This window comes from Nylanderia fulva, unplaced genomic scaffold (genome assembly GCF_048542155.1).
Source record: "Nylanderia fulva isolate GAGA-0341 unplaced genomic scaffold, ASM4854215v1 Scaffold184, whole genome shotgun sequence".
Lineage (NCBI taxonomy): Eukaryota > Metazoa > Arthropoda > Insecta > Hymenoptera > Formicidae > Nylanderia > Nylanderia fulva.
In genome coordinates, this window is record NW_028190097.1 from 1 (window position 1) to 8,009 (window position 8,009).

At 32.6% G+C, this 8,009-nt stretch overlaps 1 long non-coding RNA gene across 1 annotated transcript; it reads right to left on the reverse strand.

Moving 5' to 3' along the window:
- Nucleotides 1-6,392: 6,392 nt before the first annotated feature.
- On the reverse strand, nucleotides 6,393-6,984 carry LOC146723584 (uncharacterized). The gene is made up of 2 exons (XR_014924494.1): nucleotides 6,889-6,984; nucleotides 6,393-6,536 (listed from the first exon to the last, which is right to left on the reverse strand). It is a non-coding gene; the product is annotated as an uncharacterized LOC146723584 (long non-coding RNA).
- Between the last annotated feature and the right edge of the window lie 1,025 nt (nucleotides 6,985-8,009).

Sequence of the window (8,009 nt, forward strand, 5' to 3'; positions counted from 1 at the left end):
AAACATCTTTCAGTAAACAATTCATTTTCCCCACATAGTCAGTCCGATTCATCAATACTGTGACTTGGCCCTTATCGGGGGGGAGGGGGCCTACATATTTTGGACAAACAAAGCGACATTTAGAAACACGTATTAAGGAACATAAAAATAACAATAAAAAAGACACGACATCACACTCGGTTGTTAGTTTGCATCGGACTTGTAACGATCATGAGTTCCGTTGGGATTCTCCTGTGATTCTGCATCAAGAAAAACAAACGAGAAAAAGAGAAATAGCAGAAATGTTCTATATAAAAAACCAAAGAAAAAGCATTAATTTACAAAAAGATACGGAGAATTTCAGTGGGATTTATGATCGCGTTCTTGAAGCTATTTAATATATTATATTGTCATATGTTACATATTTATTTATTTATTTATTTATTTATCTATTTATTTGACTTTGTATTGACGGTTTAAAAATTGCGAAAGACACAGTACTTTGGTTTTCTATTTCCTCAACGCGTAGTGACTAAGTTTCCTGCTAACAGTCAACATGTATTTATTTCGGGCTTACTTCTGTCAGTTATACATTGTTCATCAAAACAATGGTTAATTTTGTCGGGGGTTTGCTGTAAATATGATTTATTGTATTAATCTGGTATGTAAACATATATATTTTTGTAAATCTATAATTATTTGTATGATTAAGCGCATTAAGAGTATATTTATATGTATATAATTGTTTATAGATTACTTGAAAAGGGCTGCAATGACAGCCGAAACGTTGTAAATTAAACTAATTATGTAAAATAAATTATTGCCAGTCTGGTCGACTTTAAAATTGGAGGAGAGTTTTTCATTATTTATTACTGGCGACTCTTAAGGATTATCATTTATTTATTTATTAGTCTATAGTTATTTATTTATAAAGTTTGTAATTAAGAATTCTTAATAAAAATATTACTTTAATTTAGTAAAATAAAATTAAAATTAAAAACTTATTAATATTTATTTGTTTCTAAGTATCTTTTTTCCTTGATTTTTTCCAGGAAAGACAAATATTTTTTTTTCTTTAAATTATTTCTAAGGATTCTTTTTCTAGAAGAAAACATCAATTTTTAAAGTAAATAACTAAAAAAAATTAAAAATATTTTGTTTACGAAGAAATTTTGGAGCACCTTGTAGAAAATGATATAATTTTGTAAGTTACAGCTTATTAATAATTATAACATTGATCATAACTATAGAATTAAATTTACACACACAAATACATACGCACGCATATACATACATGTGTACATACTCACGCAAATCACACATGTACACACACACGCACACACTAACATATGCACATACTTTACCTATACTACATACACATTATACACATGTATACATTATATACTTATTGATAATAATATTAAAATTTTAGTAATAATTTATGATCATAAATTTTAACCAATTTAGATATTTTATTCCTAATTAACAAAATATTTCAAAATTTTATTAATACAATTAATTTATTTTATAAAATAACAGGTTATAGCAGTTCAACATTTTAAATCAGATCAACCGAAAACCAAAAGAAATGGTAGAAACGCATCTTTATAATTTTATTATGAACAACAGTGAAATTATCATTCAAATTGCTGCCTGGAATGATTGAGCTTAAATATACATAATAACTTAAACAAAAGTAAGATATTTATATAATATTATAATAAAACATTTATAAATTAAAATAAATATTACATTAAAAACATTTATGTAATTATTTGTTATATTAATTAAAATCAATTATTAAATTTAAATTATTAATACAAAGTTTACCACTATTTATTGTGCCTATTAGCATTTATAAAATAATACTCTATGTAACAAAAAAAGCCGCGCCTAATTTCTTATTATAAATATTTTTAGAAATAAAGAATATAACGTAAAATTTGGACAAACATAATGTAAATATATAGGTATAGAGAAACTGTGTCATTATTTTCATTATTTTAATATATTAATGTGGAATAATATTATTAATTAAATTCTATATTATTAATTTTATTAATTACAATTAAAGTTATTCATATTTATTTGTTTTTAACTTTCTATTGTTTTTCAAGGAAAAACAAATATTTCTTTTTTCATCGTTTCTAAGGAAAAAAAAAGACGCTAGCAAAAAACCGTAGAGCATTTCTTGTGTGTATCGACTCCAAGACGGTTGTGTAGTACATTCATTTTCTTTTTAACGTAAGTATTAAAGATTATTATGCTAAAAATATCAGTATCAAAATTAATAAATTCTACTTTCACAGAGCAAAATTTTGGTATAAAACTCAATGTTGAACATTATTTATATTATTAATAATTGTTAAAAAAGCATTTAATAATATAAACACATTAATATAGGTTTAACATGGCTTTAAAAGAAATAACAAATACCAATTTGTTTACAAAATACAATTTCTTTGATTAAAATGCAAAATGCCAGAACCAAAAGTGGTTTAATAATAGGTAATTTAATATTATAATCTCTCTTATATGTTAATCAATATATTTAAATTTAAAACTTTTTGATTATCCAAAATCAAATTTTGATTTTTAATTGTAAATTTAATAATAATAATCAAATATAACAATATCAAACATAATAACAATAATCAAATATAACAATTTAACGATATCAAATAATAACAATAATCAAACATAACAACAATTATCAAATATAATTAAATATACTCCGTAAACACAAAGTAACTGTAACATAACATATATATTAAAAAGTCCGTTTTAATAAGATAACAGTTACGTGACATGCTCTGTTATATAACAGTTACATTATAGGAACAGACATTTTAATATATATTATGTTATTATTATTTTGTGTTTACTAACATAATCAAAAGAATTTAATTTAAGTTTTAGTAGAATATGCTTCTTTTATTTCAACTATCAATTCTGAAACATTCTGTATATTTGTTTTCATTAAAATTCCTAATTATATGAATTAATTATTATCTAAAATATTTTAATTTTATTTTCAGAAATGGAACATCATATAAAAATGATTTTTGAAAAATCATCTAATAATCATTTTTACATTGGAGCGATTACAGATGGTTATTATAAACTGTCTGTTTTAATAACATGTAATGGAGAATTTGAAGATAATTTCACTTACGGCTCACCAATTATTATAAAGTAATAGGAAAAATGCAAGTACCTGAAAATAAACCTCCATATCTTTCAGTTTCGTCAGTGGAAAATGTGCAATTAATTGACGGCGAAAAAATGTCATTTTTGCAAACCTTAAAAAGATATCATCCTATTCCATAAATTTTAACAAAATTATTTTCTTTACGAAGAGACAATTTGATTTTAAAAATACAAATATTTTACATATTTAAAGTAATAAATAACATATTTTAAATACTTTAAATATATACAATAAGTAACATTATATATTAAATATATAGCATTATTATACGTATTATTATATGTATTTTATATTAAATATTTAATATTACTATGTTTTACTTTCTCGTTCTCATTTGCAAATAATATATATATATATATATATATATATATATGTATATACGAGGTGTGTTCAAAAAGTATCGCGAATTTTGAATGTCCGCGGGTTACGTATATTCGATTTTCGATTTTTTTGTGGCGTTATATTGGTACTCATGTTTCTCATTTATGCCGACAAGTACGGCCATTTTGAATGTTTAGTTAATTTTTGACAGCTGCTTTGCTTGCACGTGTTTTGGCTCGTCTTCGATTTTTGCCTATTCCAAAAAATGGATCAAAGAATCTGTATCAAATTTTGTGTGAAAAACAAAATTAAGTGCGCGGACGCATTCCGAATGTTGACTGTGGCATATGGTGAAGCTACCTTGGACCGAAGCAACGTTTATCGGTGGTACAAAATGTTTTCCGAGGGCCGAGAAGATGTGAACGACGATGAGCGCGCCGGACGCCCGAGCACGTCAACAACAGACGAAAACATTGATGAAGTGAAGAAAATAGTATTGGTCAATCGTCGAATCACCGTTAGAGAAGTTGCTGAAGACCTAAACATATCGATTGGCTCGTGCCATTCGATTTTTACCAATGATTTGGGCATGACACGGGTCGCCGCGAAATTCGTACCAAAATTGCTCAATTTCGACCAAAAACAGCATCGAATTTTTGGCCAAAAACAACACACTAATAATGCCGCAGCCACCGTATTTCCCAGATCTGTCCCCCTGTGACTTTTTCTTGTTCCCGAAACTGAAGAGGCCCATGAAAGGACGACGCTACGCTACGATTGAGGAGATAAAGACAGCATCGAAGGAGGAGCTGAACAAGATCACAAAAAATGATTTTTTGAAGTGCTTCGAGGATTGGAAAAAACGTTGGCACAAGTGTATAATATCTGGTGGGGATTACTTTGAAGGGGACAAAATAGATATTCATGAATAAATAAATAATTTTTGAAAAAACAAAATTCGCGATACTTTTTGAACACACTTCGTATATATTGATAAAATGTTACAAATAAAATTCAGAAAAAGAATAAATAAATGATCTTCAATTAAATAATTATCTCCATAATTTTATCTTATTCAAATTCTGAATTTCTTTCTAGCTAATATGCGACTATAAAAAGTTATTCAATTCAATTCAATTCAATTCTTTATTTGTCCCCTAAGGGATTGAAGGCGCTTTTGAAGGAGCGTTCCCCAACCTTACAAAACTCTTACAATTATACTTATATCTACTCTTATCTCTACTCTTACATCTAATTTACAAATAACTTAATTCTACCTTAACCTACTTATCTACTACTTTAGAGAGAGAAAGAGCCGTCCCTACCTATCGCTTCGCTTCGGCTTCCGATTCCCCATATATTCTCCACCACCTCATTCATACCTCACTCATTCTCCTCCTCATACTTCCCTCGTCCTTTTTCCCTCCCTCCCCCTTTTCTTCCGTTCTCCCCTCTTCCCTCTTTTTCTCTATTTCTCTCATCCATCCTTCCCCTTCTCCTCCTTCCTGCAATATTCCCTTCATTCTTTCCCACCAGTTTCCCTTCTCCCCTTCTCCCCCACATTCTCCTATCACATGCTCCCATGTTTCATCTTCTATCCCGCATAACCTACATCTTCTTTTCTCCTCTTCTTCCCAGTATCTCGCCCCTCTCATCTCATTGTTCATTCTGAACCTAACTATCCTTCTCCATCTACTTTCCTCTTATCCTTTTCTCAGGTATTCCGGTAAACCCTCCTCCTTCCATTCCCCATACCATCTATTATATCTCGACTCTCTTATCCTCTCCCATCTTTCCACCTTTTGCCTTTTCCTGTCTTTCTGTTCCCACTCCTCATATACTTCCTCTCCCCTTCCCTTTTTTTCCTCCATCTCTTTCCCTTCTATTCCTCTTTCTTCCCAGAATTTCTCCCTCTCTTCCTCCCACATCGTTCTTTCCTTTCCTCTTCTTATCCTCTCTTTCATATCCTCAAAACATTTCCTCGCTAAACTTCCTCCCCTTCCTTCCTCCAACTTCCTCTCATACCCTACCGCCCTCCTTCCTGCCCTTATCCTAAATTTGTCTTTTCCTATCTCCTCTCTTACCATATACCCCGGCGTGCACCAGTCTACTCCTAACGTCCACCTAATCCATCGCTCCTGCATTGCCTCCACCTCTCTCCTCTCCTTCCATCCCCATATTTCCGCCTCATATTCCAACACCGTCCCCACCAACCTTTCCATTAGCCATACTCTTTTCATCCAGTCTCCTGCAAACCTTCTCTTTCCCATTCCCCACACCTGTCTTATCACCGCTCCTGCTTTCCTAACTCTGTTCTTTACCTGCGCTTCCTGCCCCCCGTTCCTCTGTAGCTTATACCCTAAATATGTAAATTCTTTCACTTCCTCTAACCTTTTTTCTTTCCATCTCCACTCCACTCTCTTCATTCTTCCTCCTCCCTTTTTAAACCTCATTACCTTTGTCTTATCCACATTTACCTCTAACCTTTTCTTGTCCATATAACTTTTAATTTTCCCCAACATATGTATCATCCCTTCCTCATCCTCCGCCAACAGTACCATGTCATCTGCGTACGCCAAACAATGCACCTTTTCCCCTCCCAGTTTCACCCCCCCCAACCTCCTTTTCTTAGCACTTCCTCTATATCCGCTATCAGCAGACTGAATAAGTGCGGACTCATTGGGCAACCTTGCCTCACCCCCCTTGCCGTCCAAAAATTTTCTCCCTCCTCTTTCCCCACTCTTACCTTACTTCTCGTTTCCCTGTACACCTCTTCGGGTAGTATAAGGGGTAACACCACTCTAGCGGTCGAAAAAAAGACCTAACTTTGACAATTTTTTTTGAGAATATAATAAAAGGAATGGGAATTTTTCTTGAGAAGGTTTATTGAGCATATATTTAAGTATAGAAAAAAATTTTTTTATTATTTTTTTTATACAAAATGGCGACGAGAGAGACAATCTTCAAAATGACGTTTTTAAAAAACGCTTCCATTAGCGAACCAATTTCTCGTGAACTATAAGACCTAGAATAAAAAACCAAAAAAATTTTAAATCTACATACTATTGCCTATAGAAGTACGTAGGGATTTTTTATTTTATCAAATTTTGCAGAAACGGTGCACTTTTGAAAAAAAAATTCAATTTTATGCCAAAAAATAAGCAGTAAATTGTTTATAAAATAAAAAGTTTACATTGAATCGAAAAACCCCTACGTACTTCTATAAAGGATGTAATTGTGAAGCTACTGTCAAATTTTCAAACTGATCCATGCAACCGTGTTGAAGTAATGTGTTCGCTAAGATTGAAAAAAGTGGTTTCGAGAAAAACGCGTTTAAAGTTTCACGAGCACTTAAAATGCTTGAAATTTATGTTTACCTTTAATCAGCGATGCCTGTACTGAAATACAAGTTTATTTTGGCAGTAGCGTACCCTGGTGATCTTTTGAGTAACTCAAGCATCTTCTGCACTATAAATAACAGGGCAACTTATTATCCTGAAAGGTAAAACAGGATGACAAAAGCGATGAATCCGAACGCGCCGCGTTAAGGCTCAAGCGGTGCTCCGAGGCGCTGCGGAAAAATCGTTGGTAGAGGCTTTTAAAAAATTTTTTTTACTATAAAACCAAGTGCATGTTATTTTTATGATGTTAAAGCATTGTTTAAAGCAAAAAAAAAAAATTGATTTTTTCAAAATCCTAGAGTGGTGTTACCCCTCCTTCCCTCACTCCCCTCCCCTCATTGCCTCCATTAACACCTCCCTATCTACCGAGTCAAACGCCGCCTTCAGGTCCATAAATGCCGCAACTACCTTTCCTCCCTTCTTATTTACCCTCTTATTCACCAGATAGTTCAACACATAGATACTATCCATCACCCCCATTCCCTTTCTAAAACCTGTCTGACTCTCCGGTATCATATTCTTCCCCTCCATTTCTTCCTTTAACCTTTCAGTTAAAATTCCCACGTATATCTTGTATAGCGTTGGCATCAATGTCACTCCTCTATAGTTTTCCACTTTATTCCCCGTTCCCTTTTTCAACAGTGGCACTATTATCCCTTCTTTCCACCTCTCCGGCCATCCTTCTCCTCTCCATACTCTGTTGCACATTTCCCATACCCACTCTTCTACCCTCTCCTCTCCATATTTCCATACTTCACTCGGTATCCCATCCTCCCCCGCTGCTTTTCCTTTCTTCAGTTTTCCCAGCATCCTCTTCACTTCCTCCCTGCTTATCTCCTGCTCCTCATCTCTCTCTCTTTTTTCTTTTCCTTCTCTTACAACTTTTACCTCTATCCCTCCCAATAAGTCCATGAAGTATTCCTTCCATTCCTCCGCCTTTATCTCCTCATTCACCCCTTCTCTCTTTTTCCTTTCCTGTTTATAATATTCCATACTTCTCCTTCCGTTCTTGCCTCTATCGCCTCCTTGTACCATCTTAGCCTCTCCTCCTCCCTTTTTCCTTTACACATTAGCCTATATTCCGCCCTTACTTTTCT